This window comes from Eurosta solidaginis, chromosome 3, assembly GCF_040869045.1.
Source record: "Eurosta solidaginis isolate ZX-2024a chromosome 3, ASM4086904v1, whole genome shotgun sequence".
Lineage (NCBI taxonomy): Eukaryota > Metazoa > Arthropoda > Insecta > Diptera > Tephritidae > Eurosta > Eurosta solidaginis.
In genome coordinates, this window is record NC_090321.1 from 85,934,060 (window position 1) to 85,959,977 (window position 25,918).

Below are 25,918 nucleotides of genomic sequence, written 5' to 3' on the forward strand. Positions count from 1 at the left end.
TGTTATTGTGAAGTACTTTAATAAAGGCCATTTTGCATTATTGAATTGTGGAGTTATTTATTCAACAGCTAAGTGATTCGAACGTTAGCAGAAGATTGCAAGTAAGAGGAATTGCAGTAAATTCGTTACAATTGGTGTCAGAAGAGGAATTGTTGAATAAATTCCGAAGACTTCGAATACAACTTGGACATGGCCAAGTGGAGTGAATTGAAGATCCAGCAACTGAAGAAGGAGTTGGAGAACCGTGGATTGAATACAACCGGCAATAAACTCGAACTTCAGGCACGACTACGAAAGGCAATGGAATTAGAGGGCATTATCGTGGAAGAGTATGTCTTTCCACTTGATGGCGAGGAGACAACAAAAATTGAAGAGAAAAATGAAACATCGCAGACAGTTACGAGCACAGACTTGAACATGATATTGGCTGCAATATCTGCACAAACATCGACATTAACATCAATGTCGTCGCAAATGTCATCTCAACTGGCAGAACAGAAGACATATATGTCATCCAAGATGGAATCACAGGAGACACGTATTGCAGAAATGTCATCTGAAATAACATTGAAGATTGAAGCACAAGAAACGCGTATATTCGAAATTTCGTCGCAAATGTCATCTCAGCTGGAATCGCAGGAGAACCGTATAACAGCGAAGATTGAAGCACAAGAGGCACGAATATCCGAAATGTCGGCGCAAATTTCAGCATAGATATCATCGCAGATCTCTGCTCAACTGGAAGAGCAAGAAGGACGTATTTCCTCGAAGTTGGAGGCGCAAGATACAAAAATTTTACAGTTTGAAGAAACAATCGAGGCCGAGGTGGATGCTTTGAGAGGACGTATCGAGCAGTTGCAACTAAATCGCCCAGCAGTTTCAACGAGTAATCCAAAGGTAAAAACACCATCCTTTGGCGGTTCTGTTGCTTTCCAGGTCTTTAAGCTACAATTTGAGAAGACCGCAACAGTGAAGAACTGGAATGCTGAAGACAAATTTGCTGCACTCTTCGTAGCATTGAAAGGACCAGCTGCCGAAATCTTACAGACTATTCCAGAGTACGAACGGAACAGTTATGGCGCATTGATGGCTGCTGTAGAGAGACGTTATGGAAGCGAGCATAGAAAACAGATACACCAAATTGAGTTGCAAAACCCTCACCAAAAAGCAAATGAGACATTGCAGAAGTTTGCTTCGGATGTTGAAAGGTTGGCTCATTTGGCAAATGCGGACGCACCCGTTGAATACACTGAAAGGGTAAAGATTCAGAGCTTTATAAATGGCATACGGGACCGCGAAACAAAGCGAGCTACATACGCAAACCCAAAGTCAACATTCGCATAAACGTCTTAGTACCTCTAAATCGCGGGCCCCCTGAGAAACACATTTTTGTTTGATATTTTTATTGTCTCCTCAGGTCCAGGCAAAAAATCATTATCAATATTCGTTGCTTTTGAAATTCGGCTTAAAATTGCACATGGAACAACTAAAGACTCTCCTGAATTAAAAAAAAATCTTAGTACCTCTAAATCGCGGGCCCCCGAGAAACACATTTTTGTTTGAGGTTTTTATTGTCTCTTCAGGCCCAGGCAAAAAATCATTAAAAATATTCGTTCCTTTTGAAATTCGGCTTAAAATTTGCACATGGAACAACTAAAGACTCTCCTCAATTAAAAAAAAAATCTTAGTACCTCTAAATCGCGGGCCCCCTGAGAAACACATTTTTGTTTGATGTTTTTATTGTCTCTTCAGGCCCAGGCAAAAAATCATTATCAATATTCGTTGAGTTTGAAATTCGGCTTAAAATTTGCACATGGAACAGCTAAATACTCTCCTGAATTAAAAAAAAAATCTTAGTACCTCTAAATCGCGGGCCCCCCGAGAAACACATTTTTGTTTGATGTTTTTATTGTCTCTTCAGGCCCAGGCAAAAAATCATTATCAATATTCGTTGATTTTGAAATTCGGCTTAAAATTTGCACATGGAACAACTAAAGACTCTCCTGAATTAAAAAAAAAAAGTCTTAGTACCTCTAAATCGCGGGCCCCCTGAGAAACACATTTTTGTTTGATGTTTTTATTGTCTCCTCAGGCCCAGGCAAAAAATCATTATCAATATTCGTTGCTTTTGAAATTCGGCTTAAAATTTGCACATGGAACAACTAAAGACTCTCCTGAATTAAAAAAAAAATCTTAGTACCTCTAAATCGCGGGCCCCCCGAGAAACGCATTTTTGTTTGATGTTTTTATTGTCTCTTCAGGCCCAGGCAAAAAATCATTATCAATATTCGTTGCTTTTGAAATTCGGCTTAAAAGTTGCACATGGAACAACTAAAGACTCTCCTCAATTAAAAAAAAAAATCTTAGTACCTCTAAATCGCGGGCCCCCTGAGAAAGACATTTTTGTTTGATGTTTTTATTGTCTCCTCAGGCCCAGGCAAAAAATCATTATCAATATTCGTTGCTTTTGAAATTCGGCTTAAAATTTGCACATGGAACAACTAAAGACTCTCCTGAATTAAAAAAAAAAAATCTTAGTACCTCTAAATCGCGGGCCCCCCGAGAAACACATTTTTGTTTGATGTTTTTATTGTCTCCTCAGGCCCAGACAAAAAATCATTATCAATATTCGTTGATTTTGAAATTCGGCTTAAAATTTGCACATGGAACAACTAAAGACTCTCCTGAATTAAAAAAAACGTCTTAGTACTTCTAAATCGCGGGCCCCCTGAGAAACACATTTTTGTTTGATATTTTTATTGTCTCCTCAGGTCCAGGCAAAAAATCATTATCAATATTCGTTGCTTTTGAAATTCGGCCTAAAATTTGCACATGGAACAACTAAAGACTCTCCTGAATTAAAAAAAATCTTAGTACCTCCAAATCGCGGGCCCCCTGAGAAACACATTTTTGTTTGATGGTTTTATTGTCTCCTCAGGCCCAGGCAAAAAATCATTATCAATATTCGTTGCTTTTGAAATTCGGCTTAAAATTTGCACATGGAACAAATAAAGACTCTCCTGAATTAAAAAAAAAAATCTTAGTACCTCTAAATCGCGGCCCCCCGAGAAACACATTTTTCTTTGATGTTTTTATTGTCTCTTCAGGCCCAGGCAAAAATTCATTACCAATATTCGTTGATTTTGAAATTCGGCTTAAAATTGCACATGGAACAACTAAAGACTCTCATGAATTAAAAAAAAAAATCTTAGTACCTCTAAATAAAGGGCCCCCTGAGAAACATATTTTTGTTTGATGTTTTTATTGTCTCCTCAGGCCCAGGCAAAAAATCATTATCATTTTTCGTTGATTTCCAAATTCGGCTTAAAATTTGCACATGGAACAATTAAAGACTCTCCTGAATTAAAAAAAAATCTTAGTACCTCTAAATCGGGGGCCCCCTGAGAAACACATTTTTGTTTGATATTTTTATTGTCTCCTCAGGTCCAGGCAAAAAATCATTATCAATATTCGTTGCTTTTGAAATTCGGCTTAAAATTGCACATGGAACAACTAAAGACTCTCCTGAATTAAAAAAAATGTCTTTGTACCTCTAAATCGCGGGCCCCCTGAGAAACACATTTTTGTTTGATGTTTTTATTGTCTCCTCAGGTCCAGGCAAAAAATCATTATCAATATTCGTTGCTTTTGAAATTCGGCTTAAAATTTGCACATGAAACAACTAAAGACTCTCCTGAATTAAAAAAAAAATGTCTTAGTATCTCTAAATCGCGGCCCCCTGAGAAACCCCGGGCGCGGGGGGAATCCTCCCCCCACCCCCTCTCGACGGACCTGTTTGAGCCAAAGGTGAACAACTAATACATTTTTGAGCACTGCCCACTTATGATAAACAGTTTTATCTTAATAACCGCTTTACCAATTTTATTGATTTCTGTAAAAATTTATAACTCTTCTGATAGCCAAAGCCTAAGCTTTAAAATAAATATACATAAAGGATTTTGAAGCACCCTTACACGTCTTAAAATTTGATAAATTTAAAAAAGATATAAAAACCAAAATTATATGATTATAATTACTAAAGGAAATAACTGTATTATATATAATAAATATTAAACTTGTATTTAATGATTTCTTTTTTTTTATTAAAATAACAAAATTAAGTACTAAATAATTTTTTTGTTGTGATAGAAAAAGGTGGATCATTTATTTAATCTTAACGTAGTCTTCGCCACTTGAAAATATATTGTGACGAATATTAGCAACGCTAAGGGATACTATCATCTGTAAGCCGATGCTAAGCAGTGACTTGTATGCACATCATTAAATCAATCATTTTGTCTGTTCATATGTCTATACGAGCAGCGGAGAAGAGACGCACAATTACATGCATATATCTTATCTGAGATGCTCACAAAAGAAGGCAATAATTTGTGCAAGTGTTACTCACGTTTACACGCGCATATGAGAAGCTATAAACGCAGTTGTGGCTGATGATTTTGTAGCTGATAACTAACTAGTAAATTCTAGAATAGAAAAGCCTAGAAGTATGCAACGAGGAAACCAGTCAGTATAAAAGGCAGCAACAGTAGAGGCACGAAAATCAGTTTGATTTAAGCATTCCATATGTCGAGCAATAGTAGTGTTATTGTGAAGTACTTTAATAAAGGCCATTTTGCATTATTGAATTGTGGAGTTATTTATTCAACAGCTAAGTGATTCGAACGTTAGCAGAAGATTGCAAGTAAGAGGAATTGCAGTAAATTCGTTACAATTGGTGTCAGAAGAGGAATTGTTGAATAAATTCCGAAAACTTCGAATACAACTTGGACATGGCCAAGTGGAGTGAATTGAAGATCCAGCAACTGAAGAAGGAGTTGGAGAGCCGTGGATTGAATACAACCGGCAATAAACTCGAACTTCAGGCACGACTACGAAAGGCAATGGAATTAGAGGGCATTATCGTGGAAGAGTATGTCTTTCCACTTGATGGCGAGGAGACAACAAAAATTGAAGAGAAAAATGAAACATCGCAGACAGTTACGAGCACAGACTTGAACATGATATTGGCTGCAATATCTGCACAAACATCGACATTAACATCAATGTCGTCGCAAATGTCTTCTCAACTGGCAGAACAGAAGACATATATGGCATCCAAGATGGAATCACAGGAGACACGTATTGCAGAAATGTCATCTGAAATAACATTGAAGATTGAAGCACAAGAAACGCGTATATTCGAAATTTCGTCGCAAATGTCATCTCAGCTGGAATCGCAGGAGAACCGTATAACAGCGAAGATTGAAGCACAAGAGGCACGAATATCCGAAATGTCGGCGCAAATTTCAGCATAGATATCATCGCAGATCTCTGCTCAACTGGAAGAGCAAGAAGGACGTATTTCCTCGAAGTTGGAGGCGCAAGATACAAAAATTTTACAGTTTGAAGAAACAATCGAGGCCGAGGTGGATGCTTTGAGAGGACGTATCGAGCAGTTGCAACTAAATCGCCCAGCAGTTTCAACGAGTAATCCAAAGGTAAAAACACCAACCTTTGGCGGTTCTGTTGCTTTCCAGGTCTTTAAGCTACAATTTGAGAAGACCGCAACAGTGAAGAACTGGAATGCTGAAGATAAAGTTGCTGCACTCTTCGTAGCATTGAAAGGACCAGCTGCCGAAATCTTACAGACTATTCCAGAGTACGAACGGAACAGTTATGGCGCATTGATGGCTGCTGTAGAGAGACGTTATGGAAGCGAGCATAGAAAACAGATACACCAAATTGAGTTGCAAAACCCTCACCAAAAAGCAAATGAGACATTGCAGAAGTTTGCTTCGGATGTTGAAAGGTTGGCTCATTTGGCAAATGCGGACGCACCCGTTGAATACACTGAAAGGGTAAAGATTCAGAGCTTTATAAATGGCATACGGGACCGCGAAACAAAGCGAGCTACATACGCAAACCCAAAGTCAACATTCGCATAAACGGTATCACATGCTCTGATTCAGGAAACAGCGTCGCTTCTGTGTAAGGCAGTTTTCAAAGCACGAGGTGTGGAAGTAGAAAGGCCAGAGTGGGTAGACGCAATTTTAGAAGCTTTAAATGGAACGCAACAGAAGAATAATGGTGCAATCAAATGTTTCAAGTGCGGTAACACAGGCCACATTGCTCGTCATTGCAGCACCGGTCTTGGTAGATGTAAAGATCGAAAACTTGCCCTAGCTATTGAATGTCCTGTGATATCTGTGTCGCAAATTGGAAGGAAATCAAGCAGTCTTACCGGCAGAGGGAATGTGGATGGCAAAGAACGTGTACTGACTGTAGATACGGGCGCATCTCATTCCTTGATTCGATCTGATTTGGTCAACAGGAGAGTAAAACCATTACCTGGAACAAGGTTGCGTACGGTCACTGGGGAGTATAACCAAGTCCGGAGAGATGTGATCTGTGAAGTCTTAATTGGGAAGGTCATGGGTCTACACAAATTCGTTGTAGTGGAGATTATTGATGAAGTCATATTGGGAGTGGACTTCTTAGTTGACCATGACATCAGGATCGACATGCAGAGAATAATTATGCGTTATAAGAGCCAGGATATACCACTTAACTTCAGTTTGGAGAAAGGGTTCAGTAGTAATCGAGTACTGGTGGGGAAGACTCGACAAAAACCACGAAAGTCAAAGGCAAAGGTTGATGGATCGAATGGGCAAATAAAGCGAAATCAAGAGTACCTGCGAGAGAAACACTGGCATTGACAAAACTAAATGGACGCACAAAAATGAAGGAACGAATTTCCCAGAAAGAATGCGAGGGTAGCTTCAAGCCGGAGCGCACTACTGTTGTGAAACGTGGGTACGATACTGATTATGCGAAGCTAATCCGTCAAGCGTGGCCACCGTGGTGTGATGGTAGCGTGCTCCGCCTATCACACCGTATTCCCTGGGTTCAACTCCCGGGCAAAGCAACATCAAAATTTTAGAAATAAGATTTTTCAATTAGAAGAAAATTTTTCTAAGCGGGGTCACCCCTCGGCAGTGTCTGGCAAGCGCTCCGATTGTATTTCTGCCATGAAAAGCTCTCAGTGAAAACTCATCTGCCTTGCAGATGCCGTTCGGAGTCGGCATAAAACATGTAGGTCCCGTCCGGTCAATTTGTAGGGAAAAATCAAGAGGAGCACGAGGCAAATTGGAAGAGAAGCTCGGCCTTAGATCTCTTCGGAGGTTATCGCGCCTTACATTTATTTTTTTTTTTTTTAATCCGTCAAGCGCAATCTCTACGAAGTAGTTCATTGGCCAAACATCAGAGTGTGAGGGAACGGCCCAGGGTAATGAGTAGTAAGATGAAACACAGGTACGACAAGAAAAATAATTCGGAAGGTTTCCGGGAGGGAGATTTGGTACTGCTATACAACCCTCACCGGCGGAAAGGGGTTCCATCCGAATTTTGGTGCAGTTGGGAAGGCCCGTACAGAGTTGTGAAGAGGATCAGTGATGTCATCTACCGCATACAAACAATTGGGAAACCACGAAACAGAAGGGTGGTTCATTTGGAGAGGCTAGCAGCGTTTAGATCGAGAGATTTGTTTGATCGCGACGCTCAGACTTAGGTGGAGGGCAGTGTGACGAATATTAGCAACACTAAGGGATACTATCATCTCATACCCGAGAAATGGAAAATGGCCAAGGTGGTCCCGCTACTAAAGCCTGGGAAACCAGCTAACGTAGGTGAGTCATATCGTCCGATATCTCTCCTATCGCCAGTGGCAAATACGCTTGAAGCCATTTTGCTCCCTTATTTCCAAGCACATTTGCAGCTAGCCCCTCATCAGCATGGCTTCAGAAAACTCCATAGCACTACCTCCGCGCTAAATGTCATTAGCACCCAGATAAATTGCGGTTTGAATCAATACCCCCACCATAGAACAGTACTCGTAGCGCTAGACCTATCAAAAGCCTTTGATACGGTCAACCATGGCTCGTTACTGCAAGACCTGGAAGGGTCTACCCTTCCCCCATGTCTTAAAAGGTGGACCGCAAATTATCTGGGTGGTCGGCAGGCATCGGTGTAATTCAGAAACGAAACATCAAAACCAAGGAGAATTAAACAAGGCGTGCCACAGGGTGGTGTCCTATCCCCACTTTTGTTTAATTTCTACATATCTAAGCTACCTTCACCACCGGAAGGAGTCACAATCGTTTCCTACGCCGATGACTGCACAATAATGGCCACAGGCCCAGGCCCACAGATCGATGAGCTATGCAATAAAATAAACGGCCATCTCACTGATCTCTCCAGTTTTTTCGCCTCGCGAAACCTGGCATTGTCACCGACTAAATCTTCCGCGACCTTATTTACAACATGGACGCCCCAAATGTCGACCATATTGAACATCCACGTCGATGGCACTAAGCTACCGACTGTCCTACACCCCAAAATCTTGGGTGTGACGTTTGATCAGGATCTACATTTTGGTGCGCACGCAATCGCAATTGTTCCGAGAATTCAGAGCCGTAATAAAATCCTCAAATCCCTTGCTGGCAGTACCTGGGGAAAAGATAAAGAAACGCTCATGACCACATACAAAGCAATCAGCCAGCCGATTACGTGCTACGCGTCACCCATATGGTCGCCAAGCCTAAAAACTACCCACTGGAAGAAACTACAGGCCTGCCAAAATACTGCTTTCAGAATCGCCACGGGCTGTCTTCTTATGTCCCCAGAACACCATCTGCATAATAAGGCGAGAATACTCCCCATCAGGGAGAGAAATGAGATGCTGACCAAACAGTTTCTGTTGAATACCCAGAAACCTGGCCATCCCAACAGACATCTGATTGACGAACCAGCACCGCCTACGGGCCTAAGGAGTCATCTCCGTAAGCATTTTGAGGAAATACGGCACCTGAGAACCCAGCCGTATGAAGCGAAAAAACACAAGCAGGTCCTTGGTGAACTCCATAGACAGGCGTCGGACCTTTATGTCGGGAATTGCCCGGTGAATCCAGTACTTGAAGAAAAATATCCAGAACTCGCGGAAGAGGAACGCATACTCCCCAGGGAAACGCGTGTCACTCTTGCTCAACTTCGTTCTGGATACTGTAACAGGTTAAACTCTTACCTATCCAGAATCAACCCCGACATACAAAATGTATGCCCCGCTTGCAATGTGTCCGCACATGACACCAACCATCTCTTTAATTGTAATGTGGAACCAACGCCTCTAATACCCCTTTCCTTATGGTCCACCCCTGTTGAAACGGCAAGTTTCCTTGGACTCCCGTTAGAGGATATTGATGACAATCTGTGATCGGTCGCGGCTATTAGGTGGGGCGAGCATTGCTACAACAACAACAACAACATCATCTCTAAGCCGATGCTAAGCAGTGACTTGTATGCACATAATGAAATCAATCATTATGTCTACCCATATGTCCATACGAGTAGCGGAGAAGAGACGTACAAACACTTGCATATATCTTATCTGAGATGCTCACAAAAGAAGGCAATAATTTGTGCAAGTATTACTCACGTATACACGCGCATATAAGAAGCTATAAACGTAGTTGTGGCTGATGATTTTGTAGCTGATAACTAACTAGTAAATTCTAGAATAGAAAAGCCTAGAAGTATAAAACGAGGAAACCAGACAGTATAAAAGGCAGCAACAGTAGAGGCACGAAAATCAGTTTGATTTAAGCATTCCATCTGTCGAGCAATAGTAGTGTTATTGTGAAGTACTTTAATAAAGGCCATTTTGCATTATTGAATTGTGGAGTTATTTATTCAACAGCTAAGTAATTCGAACGTTAGCAGAAGGTTGCAAATAAGAGGAATTGCAGTAAATTCGTTACAATACAAGGAAACCATTTCTGAGCTATAGGTGTCTGTAAGATCTTTTTGTGATCTTACATGCCTCATGGATGATATGACTGGATCAGAAGAGATATCGAACATGTTGAAAAGGTCTTCGTTTTGTCTAACTCGTGATACTTTGCAAGCGTTAGTACTTATATATCTTTTATAGTCCTTGTTTTTAGATTCTTGAGCTTCTTCAGACAATTTTCATAATGGTAAATACTGCTATTCTATTAAATCTTTTCCATGGGCCAAAATTTTATGTACCGTTGGTGTGAGCTTTTTAACAGGATACTTTTGAGCAACAGCTATGCAGTTTTCGATGCATATTCTCCAAATTTAGGTCAATCAACTTTTTCATGGCAATTTAAAATATTTAAAATTACTCCCAATCGTTTGAAAAAATCTCTATCGACTCCAGTAATGCGAGCAGTCATTTCATCGTGTTCAAAAAATCTTCTTGGGGAGTTTCCATCATTTGTGTTGCCGTATCCATACCTTGGGCAGTCAACTCTCAGGCCAAGCTCTTTATAGAATGCATCTTAAATTTTTTATAATCAGTTGAGCAGAGCCCACAGAGTATATTAACTTTGATTGGATAACGGTTGGTTGTACAGGTATAAAGGAATCGAGATAGATATAGACTTCCATATATCAAAATCATCAGTATCGAAAAAAAATTCGATTGAGCCATGTTCGTCCGTCCGTCTGTCCGTCTGTCCGTTAACACGATAACTTGAGTAAATTTTGAGGTATCTTGATGACATTTGGTATGTAGGTTCCTGGGCACTCATCTCAGATCGCTATTTAAAATGAACGATATCGGACAATAACCACGCCCACTTTTTCGATATCGAAAATTTCGAAAAATCGAAAAAGTGCGATAATTCATTACAAAATACGGATTAAGCGATGAAACTTGGTAAGTTAGTTGAACTTATGACGCAGAATAGAAAAATGGTAAAATTTTGGACAATGGGCGTGGCACCGCCCACTTTTAAAAGAAGGTAATTTAGAAGTTTTGGAAGCTGTTATTTGGCAACCGTTGAAGATATCATGATGAAATTCGGCAGGAACGTTACTATTATTACTATATGTCTGCTTACTAAAAATTAGCAAAATCGGAGTACGACCACGCCCACTTTTTAAAAAAAAATTTTTTTAAATTCGAATTTTATAAGAAAAGTTAATATCTTTAGAGTATATAAGTAAATTATGCCAACATTCAACTCCAGTAATGATATGGTGTAACAAAATACAAAAATAAAAGAAAATTTCAAAATGGGCGTGGCTCCGCCCTTTTTCATTTAATTTGTCTAGGATACTTTTAATGCCATAAGTCGAACAAAAAATTACCAAATTTGTGAAAAAGTGAAAAAGGGCGAAATCGGTTGAAGCCGCGCCCAGTTTTTATACACAGTCGACCGTCTAACCTTCCGCTCGGCCTTTGACACTATAACTTGAGCAAAAATCGATATATATTTACTAAACTCAGTTCACGTACTTATCTGAACTCACTTTGTGTTGGTGTAAAAAATGGCTGAAATCCGACTATGACCACGCCCACTTTTTCGATATCGAAAATTACGAAAATTGAAAAAAATGCCATAATTATATACCAAATACGAAAAAAGGGAGGAAACATGGTAATTGTATTGGTCTATTGACGCAAAATATAAAAAAAAAATAAATGTAAGGCGCGATAACCTCCGAAGAGATCTAAGGCCGAGCTTCTCTTCCAAGTTGCGTCGTGCTCTTCTTGATTTTCCCTACAAATTGGCCGGACGGGACCTACATGCTTTATGCCGACTCCGAACGGCATCTGCAAGGCAGATGAGTTTTCACTGAGAGCTTTTCATGGCAGAAATACACCCGGAGCGCTCGCCAAACACTGCCGAGGGGCGACCCCGCTTAGAAAAATGTTCTTCTAATTTAAAAACCTTATTTCTAAAATTTTGATGTTGCTTTGCCCGGGATTCGAACCCAGGGAATACGGTGTGGTAGGCGGAGCACGCTACCATCACACCACGGTGGCCGCCAATATGGACGCAAAATATAACTTTAGAAAAAAACTTGGTAAAATGGGTGTGACACCTACCATATTAAGTAGAAGAAAATGAAAAAGTTTTGCAGGGCGAAATCAAAAGCCCTTGGAATCTTGGAAGGAATACTGTTCGTGGTATTACATATATAAATAAATTAGCGGTACCCAACAGATGAAGTTCTGGATCACCCTGATCCACATTTTGGTCGATATCTCGAAAACGCCTTCACATATACAACTAATATATAAAACCCTCATTAATACCTTTAATTTGATACCCATATCATACAAACACATTCTAGAGTCACCCCTGGTCCACGTTTATGGCGATATCTCGAAAAGGCGTCCACATATAGAACTAAGGCCCACTCCTTTTGAAAATACTCATTAAGACCTTTCATTTGATACCCATATCGTACAAAAAAATTCTAGAGTCACCCCTGGCCCACCTTTATGGCGATATCTCGAAAAGGCATCCACCTATGGACTAAAGCCCACTCCCTTTTAAAATACTCATTAACACCTTTCATTTGATACCCATATCGTACAAACAAATTCTAGAGTCACCCCTGGTCCACGTTTATGGCGATATCTCGAAAAGGCGTCCACTTATAGAACTAAGGCCCACGCTCTTTTAAAATACTCATTAACACCTTTCATTTGAAACCCATATCGTACAAACGAATTCTAGAGTCACCTCTGGTCGACCTTTATGCCGATATCTCGAAAAGGCGTCCACCTATAGAACTAAGGCCCACGCCCTTTTAAAATACTCATTAACACCTTACAACTAAGGGCCACTCCCTTTTAAAACCCTCATTAATACCTTTAATTTGATACCCATATCATACAAACATATTCTAGAGTCACCCCTGGTCCACGTTTATGGCGATATCTCGAAAAGGCGTCCACATATAGAACTAAGGCCCACTCCTTTTTAAAATACTCATTAACACCTTTCATTTGATACCCATATCGTACAAAAAAATTCTAGAGTCACCCCTGGCTCACCTTTATGGCGATATCTCGAAAAGGCATCCACCTATGGACTAAGGCCCACTCCCTTTTAAAATACTCATTAACACCTTTCATTTGATACCCATATCGTACAAACAAATTCTAGAGTCACCCCTGGTCCACGTTTATGGCGATATCTCGAAAAGGCGTCCACATATAGAACTAAGGCCCACTCCTTTTTAAAATACTCATTAACACCTTTCATTTGATACCCATATCGTACAAAAAAATTCTAGACTCACCCCTGGCCCACCTTTAGGGCGATATCTCGAAAAGGCATCCACCCATGGAACTAAGGCCCACCTCCTTTTAAAATACTCATTAACACCTTTCATTTGATACCCATATCGTACAAACAAATTCTAGAGTCACCCCTGGTCCACCTTTATGGCGATATCTCGAAAAGGCGTCCACCTATAGAACTAAGGCCCACGCCCTTTTAAAATACTCATTAACACCTTTCATTTGATACCCATATTGTACAAACGCATTCTAGAGTCACCCCTGCTCCACGTTTATGGCGATATCCCGAAAAGGCGTCCACCCATAGAACTAACGCCCACTCCCTTTTACAACACTTATTAACACCTTTCGTTTGATACCCATATTGTACAAACGCATTCTAGAGTCAACCCTGGTCCACTTTTATAACGATATTCCGAAAAGGCGTCCACCTATAGAACTAAGGCCCACTCCCTTTTAAAATACTCATTAACACCTTTCATTTGATACCCATATCGTACAAACGCATTCTAGAGTCAACCCTGATCCACCTTTATGGCTATATCCCTAAATGGCATCCACCTATAGAACTATGGCCCACTCCCTCATAAAATACTCTTTAATGCCTTTCATTTGATACACATGTCATACAAACACATTCCAGGGTTACCCTCGGTTCATTTTCCTACATGGTTATTTTCCCTTATGTTGCCACCATAGCTCTCAACTGAGTATGTAATGTTCGGTTACACCCGAACTTAACCTTCCTTACTTGTTTTTTCTAATGTTTTGTTTTCCTTAGATGTTGCATTGTCGTCGAAAACTTCTCCTTGTTGGTAGTGTATTAGCCAGTTTCAAAACGAATTCCATGCACCTTATTCTCGCATGCAAAGTAGATATTCCATACTCATAATTTAGTTCGTCAATAATTGAATAATCAAGATTTTCCAAGCCTTTTTGACTCTTCTTACAGATTTGACATTTCAATGTCCAAATGTAAAGGCGCGATAACCTCCGAAGAGATCTAAGGCCGAAATCTCTTCCAAATTGCGTCGTGCTCCTCTTGATTTTCCCTACAAATTGGCCGGACGGGACCTACATGTTTTATGCCGACTCCGAACGGCATCTGCAAGGCAGATAAGTTTTCACTGAGAGCTTTTCATATTTAGAAAATACCTATTGTAAATTTCACGGAGACCTTTTTTGTCCTTTTTTTTTATTTTCCATCAAAGTTCGCAAAAGGTGCTAAAAATAGGCTTTTCGAAAAACAGGTAGATCTGAAAACTTTTATAAAAAAAAAACAAATTTTATATTTTGCTTCAACCTAGAATTAAATATCCTTTCGTTATAATACAACAAAACAGTAGGAGGCCGTTTTATTTAGAGACAAAACAATTTTTAATACAACAAAAAAGAACAAAAACCACAAATTTTCTAAGTGTTAAAAATTAATCAAATTTGAGCGTCTCTACCTCCTAAAAAATCATCTTCTCTTTAATAAGGGTTATATATTCGTAATCCCTGGAAAATTCTCTATTAAATACATGTATTAGGTTTATCGAACACTTTCATGCAATTTTTGATTTTTGCCAGACTTTTCGGGCAGCGGCGCAATAGTGCGACGGTCAAATGCTATTGACAATATCGAGTCAGCACGTGTTGCTTGGAAACGAAGGTTTAACGCGAAGCACAAAGAGCCTCATAGGTATAACGAGGGTGACCTGGTTTTGAACGCCAGGAAGGGCCGAGCTGTCACCTTAGTTTTAAGTTGCATTTAATTTCATTTTCCTTTTGCGCTGTGGCATTTCTGAATATTTGAAATTTTGCTTTATATGTTTCTTTTGTTCACTATGGATATGATCCCTTTTCATTTTTATTAACCGAATTCAGTCTTGTATAAACCGTGAAGAAATAAAGACTTTGTATATTTAATCTTAATTTATTTGAACATCCTGACACTATAAGGAAAATATGTGTGCCCAATTATATTACGATACGTTAGTTTTTCTTCGAGTCATAGCTCCCGATACGGAGAAAATTGCTTAATCAAAAAAGGGCAGTGCCACGCCCATTAAACATTTTTTTAAAATATTTTCTAACTTTTTGTTATAATTCCATCTAGAAAGAAAATACCATTAATATTAAGCTCTTCTTCGCAAAGGTATAACTTATTATATTCGTCTACGACCCTTTTAAAAGTTTTTTTTTATATAAATGTGGGCGGTCCTTAACCGATCTCATCCATTTTTTCTACAAATATTTCCTGCTATAAGGAAAATATGTGTTCCCAATTTTGTTACGATATGTAAATTTTTCGTCGAGTTATGACTACCGAAACATAGAAAATTGCTTAGTCATAAAAGGGTCGGTGCCACACCAATGCGCCTCCGGTGCCATGTTGCAATCCCAAATATCATCAATGGGTTTATTTTTTGAGTTTCAATTTTAAACCACAGGAAATCCCCTTTTCCTGGTAAAGTACAGCTTTAGGCCCTACAAATTTTAATGATTCGACTCCAAAGGTAACAGACATATTTCTAATAAACCTGTTTTTTTAAACTTCTCATATTTGTATAGGTTGCGTAATTATTTTGTAACAAAAATTCAAAGGTAACGGCACCTGGATAATCCCGAAAAATCCCGGGATGCTGGGATTGTCATCTTTAAATCCTGAAATACCGGGATTGCAAAAGATCTTCGGGTTTTGATGCCTTAGTATGTATATCATAGCAAGGATAACGTCCTCGCCAAATTCATATATATTGTGACTAATATTACCATCTCTAAGGTTATTAAATAAAGTCACAACAACATTTAAGCAAGCTACATAAATACATTAATCATCATGTACACACATTCATACAAGCAGCAGAGAGATACGCACAAACGCATGTCATCATCAGCTACTACTTCGCTCACATATACACAGGCATATGGTTACACACTACAAATACACGCGCGAATGGCTGGTGACCAGGTAGAGGATTCTAGAAGAAGAAACGTCTGTACATTTGGGCAGAGAGTATAAAAGCAGCAGAAGCTGAGTAGTCCGTAATCAGTTTGATTTAAGCACGCTATAAGTTGCGAAGTGAAGTTTAATTGCGAAGTACTTTCAAAGTAGTCTAATAAAGACCATTTTGTAATACAGAATATTGGGTATTTTATTCAACAGTTAATGATTCGAACGTTAGCAGAAAATTTGGAAAAAGCGGAATTTCACTTAATTCGTTACAATATATTAAACGGCTTGCAAAACTTTAAATGTTTTTCTTTCAAATGTGGGCGGTTCCACGTTCATTTTCAACCATTTATATTTTGCGTCGAAATCAGACGACATGCCAAGTTTTAGCCCCTTTTTTCATCTCTCGAAATCGAAAAAGTGGGCGGGGTTATAGTCGGATTTCAGCACGACGAAATACAGTCGCTACATGGGTTTGGTCAAGTATATAAAACACTTTTTATGGAGATGGCCTCGTATTCAAGACGTATGTATATGTTCGGCATTTTCCCGCTGATAGGTCACGACCGGGGGTGGGAAGGCGGGCTGGCCTAGAATGTCGCATGCGGTCATAACAAATCGTTCCCCAGATGGTCGGGCTTGGTACCGGAACGTACCGGATCTGCATCCGGCAAAGGACCATAAACTCGATAACACTCCCTAAGGCCTTCGGGGAGTGTCCTTATCGCTAAAATAACAACAACAACACCCGGCACGGTTCAACTCATCGTATTCCAACTTAATGTATGTGACCGTTGAGGATTTTTGGAGATTGGATTATTTTTGGAGACATATTATTGTTCTATAGCAATTTGTGCCATAGCCAACCAGGAGCAACAGACTGTCTTAAAAACAACACAAAAAGTACTCCTCTCTTTTAATTTTCTCCTCGTTCAATACATAGGGTGATCCAAAATTGCGCTTAAATAATTCGCACACGTATTCGAGACAAACAAAAAATATGAAAAAATTGTTTGAGTTTTCATATCCCTTTTAATTTTTTCTACAAATTAGCGTGATGGGACCTATGCACATGTTCTTGTTGTTGCAGCAATGCATCCAATAGGTGCGAGTACTTTCAAATTTTCATTGATATTCTCTAACGGTCCAAGGAAACATGCAGTTTCAACAGGGTTGAACCAGAGTGAGAAGGGTGTTAGAAGCTTTGCTTTTCTCTACTACGAGTTTGGGGTATTTGCGGAAATAACTTCTTAAGTGCCTAGGAGGCGGCGCCTCTTCAATCAGAAACTGTTCAGTATTTCATTCCTCTCCCTAATGGGAGGACTCCCGTTGCACTGTGTAAATGGTTTCCTGATCGAATATCGCACTCAGTATTTTTGGATATAAGACAGTCGGTAGCGTAATGGTTGACATTGGTTTTGTGTATGTTATAACTAAGGTCGCCGATGATATGGTCGGTGACAATGTCAGGCGAGGCGTAGACACTGGAGAGATCAGGGAGATAGTCCCTTATTTTATTATATAGCTCATCGATGTGTGGGCCGGGACCTGTAGCCATTATCGTGCAGTCATCGGCGTAGGATACAATGGTAACTTCTTCCAGTGGCGAAGGGAGCTTCGATATGTATAAGTTAAACAAAAGCAGTGATAGGACATCACCCTGTGGCACCCCTTGTTTAATTCTTATGGGCTTAGATGTTACGTTCCTGAAACGCACCGATGCCTTCCGACCAAAGAGATAATTTGCGATCCACCTTTTGAGACTAGAGGGAAGAGGGGACTCTTCCAAGTCTTGCAGTAATGTGCCGGGGCCGACTTTATTAAAAGCTCTACGGGTATTGTTCTGTGGTGGGGTTTTCAATCCGCAATTTATCTGTATGTTGATGGCGTTTAACGCAGTGGTAGTGCTATGTAGTTTTCGAAAACCAAGCTGATAATTGGCAAAAGACTCTGGAAATGGCCGGATTTCCGGGATTCTTCAAACTGCAATAAAACGAGTCGACGCGGATTCAATGACCTAGCGGAAAGTACTCTCCCCTTGACGGGAATCAGTCGAGATAGAGAGGGCAGCAAAGTGATTGTCTGTAAATGTTTGTAATCTTCCCACTATCTTTTTTAAAATTTATGAAAGTGCATTTTTCAGAAGTGTTAAGTTCTGCTGATCCCTCGAATGAGAGGAGTATGGGTATGTGATCGGATGCCAATGTTATCTGCCAGTTGAACCAGGTAAAAAGTCCTACGGTTAGGATGGAGGTGTCTGGCACTTTATCACAGCTTACTACCATACGTGTGGGGGCGTCCCCGTTTATCGTGCCGAACGACGTTTCTTTTGTTTGACCCGTTGGTAAATCAGAATGCCACAGACTGTGGTGGGCATTAAAATCACCTAGAATAATGCGGTTTTCAACAGTGAGTAGTAATATGATGCCAGGGTAGTATTCACTGCTGACAGGCGGTCGTGCCGTTCAGCGAATAATTATTTCGACGCTGCGGTGTGAGTTGCAGAATATCACCCGTATTTGTAGTATAACAAGTCTTGAGAAATTATTGTTAGATATTTTTTTATAGCGGCAACTCTATGTGGGTCTTTTATATGTACCATACATGGTTCAATTATGTACAGGTTGGCTCATCTTATCAGCTGATTTTATTTATGTCATTGCCTGGTCGAAGGGATTGTCAAAAGGAGATGGCAAACTCAAAATGAAACCAACACATTGGCAACATTTTACTTACACATACAAAAACTGCTAAGTTTTATGTTTCCATTCCATACCATTCGCACCAACACCAATACACAGATTTTGACAATTTGAACAGACATATTTTGTTGCTTTACAGATGAGCCAACCTGTATATAGTTGAACCATGTGTATCATACTATTTTTTAGAAGACTACAGCAACTCTGATTAGTTGACTGAGGAAGAGAAAATTGAGAAAAAGAGTGTTTACATTGCGCCACCACCTATTTTTATTATTAAATTGATTTGCCAGTGTATCGGTGCCAACAGAAAGTCAACTTGAGTCAGTTCGAGTCTCTTGTTCGTGCCGTTCGCTTGTTTTTTATAGTTATACATCCGTAAGATACCTTTCTGATACGCTAAAATATTAACATAAAAAATATACAAATAATTACATACGTACATGTATATACATATGCATATAAAAAACTAAGGCAGATTGAATTTTCAATAATTCGTGCATATACATACCTACATGCATGCATACATACGAAAGTATGCATATGGGCATATAAATGTATGAATGTATGCGTATTAACTTGTTTTATATACATATGTATGTATATAGATATGTAAGTATCTGTCGGAAAACAAATGTGAATTAAAAAATTTTAGTTCGTGTCTTATACGTCCTTCAAACAGTATAATGATTTATATCTCCTGAATTTTGATTTAGAAATTGGGAAAAAACGAATTCGATTTTGTTTGGGAACAAAGTGAAGGAAAAACTAACAAAAGTGAAGTAGTGCGCGGTACTAACAAAACAAATTAAATACAGATTTAACAAAATTTTTGCATGCAAAAAGTTAAGAATTAAATTTTTTGCGAGAAATCAATAACGAATACCCTACTTAAAGTAAGGAGTTACGACGAAATATTTTTTTTTTATGTGCAAGCTAATGCGCCCAAAAGCAGGCATTAATTGATATACATACATACATAAATTCCAAAAAACAAAAAACAGGAAACGCAACTCGTTTGTTTCACAGTTTTGATGATTTCATTGCATTGAGCAACAGTAGCACAAATTACAAACACATATGCACAAACATCCATCCATGAATTGCGCGAAGGAATATATCTACTAAGAAGAGAAAGCGCCTTTTACGCTCTCCTCTCTATATCCTGCAATTCGAATAAGTTATTTAATTTCGTTTATTTCCTTCTTATTACTTTTGCATTCGATTGAACGTTGCGTTGCCGTTGGTGCTTGTAACGATAAAACAACAGCAAAGCGACATAAGAAGTAAAAAGGTAAGCATATCAGAGTGGTCATTGTAAACCGATTTAAGAAATAACAAGTAAGGAAGGCTAAGTTCGGGTGTAACCGAACATTACATACTCAGCTGAGAGCTTTGGAGACAAATGTTGGAGTTGAATGTTGACATAATTTACTTATATACTGTAAAGATATTAAATTTTTTGTTAAAATTCGACAAAAAATTTTTTTTTTATAAGTGGGCGTGTTCGTCATCTGATTTTGCTAATTTTTATTTAGAACACATATAGTAATAGGGGTAACGTTCCTGCCAAATTTCATCATGATATCTTCAACGGCTGCCAAATTACAGCTTGCAAAACTTTTAAATTGTGTACCTTCTTTTAAAAGTGGGCGGTGCCACGCCCATTGTCCAAAATTTTACTAATTTTCTATTCTGCGTCATAAGGTTTAACACACGTACCAAGTTTTATCGCTTTATCCGTCTTTGATAATGAATTATTGCACTTTTTCGGTTTTTCGAAATTTTCGATATCGAAAAAGTGGGCGTGGTTATGTCCGATTTCGTTCATTTTAAATAGCGATTTGAGATGAGTGCCCAGGAACTTACGTACCAAATTTCATTAAGATAGGTACCTCAAAATTTACTCAAGTTATCGTGTTCACGGACAGACGGACGGACATGGTTAAATGAATTTCTTTTTTTTCGCCCAGATCATTTTGATATATAGAGTCTATATCTATCTCGATTAGTTTATGCCGTTACGGGGTACCGTTATGCTCTGCTCAGCTGAGTATAAAAAAGATGGCGGTACCTACTAAAATACATATATGACGTTTATACCCAACAGTGACCATACATCTGAATACAAAGTCTAAAAGCCGCGCCACATAAGCAGTTTCTCTTTTACTCAGTCTCATGCATTATGAGTAGATTGTACGTAATTTTATGGAGAACGGTAGATTGAGCGACACTGGCGCCATTTGACATGAAAAAGTAGTCAACTTTAAAATTTTGCTGCAAGCAAAGCATAAGAAGAAGAATTTATATTTGCTCTGGCTAAGGGTGCTGGCACACTTTGCAAGTGAAATTATTTTTTCCAAATCGTTGGTAACTGCTAACATTTTGCGCAACTAAAAACTGCAATATAACAAATGAATACGACACAAAATATGTTAGCAAGTATTTTTGTTGTATAGGGAGTGCTTCACGAAATTTTGTATGTGAATGGGCAAGGCGAAACAAACTTCAATTGCCAAGTCTGAAGTTCCCTCATATTTATAAACGCAACATCTTGGTGGATTATGGCGATGTTACTGGAAAGCATAAGCTTGTGTTAAACGCATTTATATAAAAAATTTCATTGTGCCGCTTCCTTAAGTTCGGGGAGAATCGACCACAGCTGCAGATTTTAATAAAAACGCAATATTTTGCAAATTTGTGTGATAAAATTATTGAAGTGATTCAAAATAAATGTGTCATATTTATGAATACGAGACAATATGAGAAGTCGGGTCGAACGAATTAAATTTGTAGATCGCTACGGGCGTTGAAAAGTCTATTTTTCCTAAACTTGGAAATTTTGAATTAATACTATGCTCGATGACCAGGTTGAGTTAGGTTAGGTAAAGAAGGCGTGTGTGTAAATTTCCTACATTTCCACTCATAAAAAATTGCTCATTGTGAGTGCCCTCAGTTAATGCCGCGTGGCGGCACATTCGTCTCACCATATTATTTCCTATTGGTTCTCAACATCCACTTGCTTTCTCTGATTAACTTAAGTGGGAGTGAAAGGTCGACCTTCCCCATCTCGCCAGACTGTCGAAAAACTGCCTAGAAGTGTGATTCTCTAGACATCGGCAGAGTGATTGATGGATCGACTCATCTTCCTCATCATTCTGACGGCTTCTGTAGAGGAAGAAAAGTTGGTATGCGCCACCTTCCGAGCATTTCTGCAATTGAAAAATGACCTGTGATAACACCCATAGGTTCTCTCACTGCATAGACCTCTGCCTGGAAGACACCGCATGAGTCAGGAAGTCGATACAATTGATTTACCTAGAAGTACTTTGAGTATATTACAGCTTCAGTTTCCTTTTTCATTTTCAAGCTCAAGATTATTATGCCCTTACCACTGTCCCTAGATCTTTCTATCATTCCTCCCCTAAGGATATCTTATGCTCACCTGTGTGAATTGCCATGATATGATCGGTGTCGGACATTAGGTCAGTTGTGATTTCATTTAATCGTCCCCTTGTCATGTCATCTAATATCGTTGCGTGCCCGTATATGGACATGTTGCATTATCTTAGTCGCCTTTCGAGGTCAGTCCCTGCAGGAATACCTGTAGCGGCTTCAAGTGAAACGTTACCCTTAACCCTTCCCGAAGTGCGCTGCCTACTGCTCAGAAATGCTAGTCTTCACACCTTCCTAACACTACGTTCATTGTTCTTTTTGTCTACGGCCTTCCACCAAATAAGAACTTAATATATACGTATCGGTCCAATGACTGTTTTGTACATGCCATGCATGATATGCGGGACTGGGGACTGTCCCTCCCGAAAGCCCTTTTTCAGCTGTAGTATGCTGCCAGAATTTTCTTTGACCCCATCACAAGGTTCCTTTTCCAGCTTAATTTTTAATCGAGCATTTGGATTCAGACGATAAATCTGTCGTTGTGCAGTTTAGCCTCGGTAAAATAAAGGGGAAGGGGAGATTTTTGTTTTTCTTATGAACACGACAATTTCCATTTTTGTTGAGTTTACCACCAGCTCGTTTGCGCGAAATGGCGCAACGTGCGGTTTTAAAGTTGAATTTCATTGACTACCTGTATCCAGAGAAGAATGGATAGGACGCCGCCCTGAGGTGTGCCTCTGGTACCCATTTTACAAACTGAGCCAGCTCCTAAAGTTGTGTTGACGACCGCACTCCTGAGCATAGAATCGATACATGTACTATAAAGTCTTGGGTTTCATGTCGTCTAAATGCTCTGCAGTTGGCCTCTGTCTGAACGTTGTTGAATGCCCTCTCCATGTTGAGGACAACTGCGAAGACGGGTGCTTTGGCTGAGGGTTCTTTCACACTTGGCAAGTGAACTTATTTTTCCTACTCATTCTTAAAACTGACAGCGAAATCTCCCTTTCGATCACATTCATAATACGCACTTTTCTTTCTTAACCGGTTTTTTCTTTTTCGAATATTGTTCAAAATAAGAGGAAAGGGAGAAGTGGCAAATATTACCACGGATCTTTTATTCATAATAAGAGGAATTGGAGATGGAAACTTGTTTTATACAAGGAATTTTTGTTTAGAATTGGGCTGAATAACTGTCCTTTAAAACCAAGTATTTAAAATATTACATACAACTTAAAGACCACTCTAATGTTAATACACACTAGTTATTCGATGAAAAATCGACAGCGTTTATTTTCAGTCATGCCAAAATCTATTATTATACTCAGTTGAGCAGAGCTCACAGAGTATATTAACTTTGATTGGATAACGGTTGGTTGTACAGGTATAAAGGAATCGAGATAGATATAGACTTCCATATATCAAAATCATCAGTATCGAAAAAAAATTCGATTGAGCTATGCACGTCCGTCCGTCTGTCCGTTAACACGATAACTTGAGTAAATTTTGAGGTATCTTGATGAAATTTGGTATGTAGGTTCCTGGGCACTCATCTCAGATCGCTATTTAAAATGAACGATATCGGACAATAACCACGCCCACTTTTTCGATATCGAAAATTTCGAAAAATCGAAAAAGTGCGATAATTCATTACCAAATACGGATTAAGCGATGAAACTTGGTAAGTTAGTTGAACTTATGACGCAGAATAGAAAAATGGTAAAATTTTGGACAATGGGCGTGGCACCGCCCACTTTTAAAAGAAGGTAATTTAGAAGTTTTGGAAGCTGTTATTTGGCAATCGTTGAAGATATCATGATGAAATTTGGCAGGAACGTTACTCTTATTACTATATGTCTGCTTACTAAAAATTAGCAAAATCGGAGAACGACCATGCCCACTTTTTAAAAAAATTTTTTTTTAAATTCGAATTTTAAAAGAAAAGTTAATATCTTTAGAGTATATAAGTAAATTATGCCAACATTCAACTCCAGTAATGATATGGTGTAACAAAATACAAAAATAAAAGAAAATTTCAAAATGGGCGTGGCTCCGCCCTTTTTCATTTAATTGGTTTAGGATACTTTTAATGCCATAAGTCGAACAAAAATTTACCAATCCTTGTAAAATTTGGTAGAGGCTTAGATTCTAGGACGATAACTGTTTTCTGTGAAAAAGGGCGAAATCGGTTGAAGCCGCGCCCAGTTTTTATACACAGTCGACCGTCTGTCCTTCCGATCGGCCTTTGACACTATAACTTGAGCAAAAATCGATATATCTTTACTAAACTCAGTTCACGTACTTATCTGAACTCACTTTGTGTTGGTATAAAAAATGGCTGAAATCCGACTATGACCACGCCCACTTTTTCGATATCGAAAATTACGAAAATTGAAAAAAAATGCCATAATTATATACCAAATACGAAAAAAGGGAGGAAACATGGTAATTGTATTGGTCTATTGACGCAAAATATAAAAAAAAAAATAAATGAAAGGCGCGATAACCTCCGAAGAGATCTAAGGCCGAGCTTCTCTTCCAAGTTGCGTCGTGCTCTTGATTTTCCCTAAAAAATTGGCCGGACGGGACCTACATGTTTTATGCCGACTCCGAACGGCATCTGCAAGGCAGATGAGTTTTCACTGAGAGCTTTTCATGGCAGAAATACACCCGGAGCGCTTGCCAAACACTGCCGAGGGGCGACCCCGCTTACAAAAATTTTCTTCTAATTTAAAAACCTTATTTCTAAAATTTTGATGTTGCTTTGCCCGGGGTTCGAACCCAGGGCATACGGTGTGGTAGGCGGAGCACCCTACCATCACACCACGGTGGCCGCCAATATGGACGCAAAATATAACTTTAGAAAAAAACTTGGTAAAATGGGTGTGACACCTACCATATTAAGTAGAAGAAAATGAAAAAGTTTTGCAGGGCGAAATCAAAAGCCCTTGGAATCTTGGAAGGAATACTGTTCGTGGTATTACATAAATAAATAAAATAAATGTAAGGCGCGATAACCTCCGAAGAGATCTAAGGCCGAGCTTCTCTTCCAATTTGCGTCGTGCTCCTCTTGATTTTCCCTACAAATTGGCCGGACGGGACCTACATGTTTTATGCCGACTCCGAACGGCATCTGCAAGGCAGATGAGTTTTCACTGAGAGCTTTTCATGGCAGAAATACACCCGGAGCGCTTGCCAAACACTGCCGAGGGGCGACCCCGCTTAGAAAATTTTTCTTCTAATTGAAAAACCTTATTTCTAAAATTTTGATGTTGCTTTGCCCGGGAGTTGAACCCAGGGCATACGGCGTGATAGGCGGAGCACGCTACCATCACACCACGGTGGCCGCGTGGTATTACATATATAAATAAATTAGCGGTACCCGACAGATGAAATTCTGGATCACCCTGATCCACATTTTGGTCGATATCTCGAAAACGCCTTCACATATACAACTAAGGGCCACTCCCTTTTAAAACCCTCATTAATACCTTTAATTTGATACCCATATCATACAAACACATTCTAGAGTCACCCCTGGTCCACGTTTATGGCGATATCTCGAAAAGGCGTCCACATATAGAACTAAGGCCCACTCCTTTTGAAAATACTCATTAACACCTTTCATTTGATACCCATATCGTACAAAAAAATTCTAGAGTCACGCCTGGTCCACCTTTATGTCGATATCTCGAAAAGGCATCCACCTATGGAACTAAGGCCCACTCCCTTTTAAAATACTTATTAACACCTTTCATTTGATAC

The 25,918-nt window shown here is 39.3% G+C and overlaps 1 protein-coding gene across 7 annotated transcripts in view; it reads left to right on the forward strand.

The window, feature by feature from the left end:
• The first annotated feature begins 19,056 nt into the window (after nucleotides 1–19,056).
• cora (coracle) overlaps nucleotides 19,057–25,918 on the forward strand; it is a 223,843-nt gene continuing 216,981 nt past the window's right edge. For 5 of the 7 annotated variants that reach the window (XM_067772633.1, XM_067772636.1, XM_067772638.1 and 2 more), the window contains exons 1-2: nucleotides 19,057–19,138; nucleotides 19,477–20,054. The gene's annotated coding sequence lies outside the window, so the exon portion shown is untranslated. The remainder of the gene's footprint in view (nucleotides 19,139–19,476; nucleotides 20,055–25,918) is intronic. The other 2 variants (XM_067772634.1, XM_067772635.1) reach the window with 2 other exon arrangements.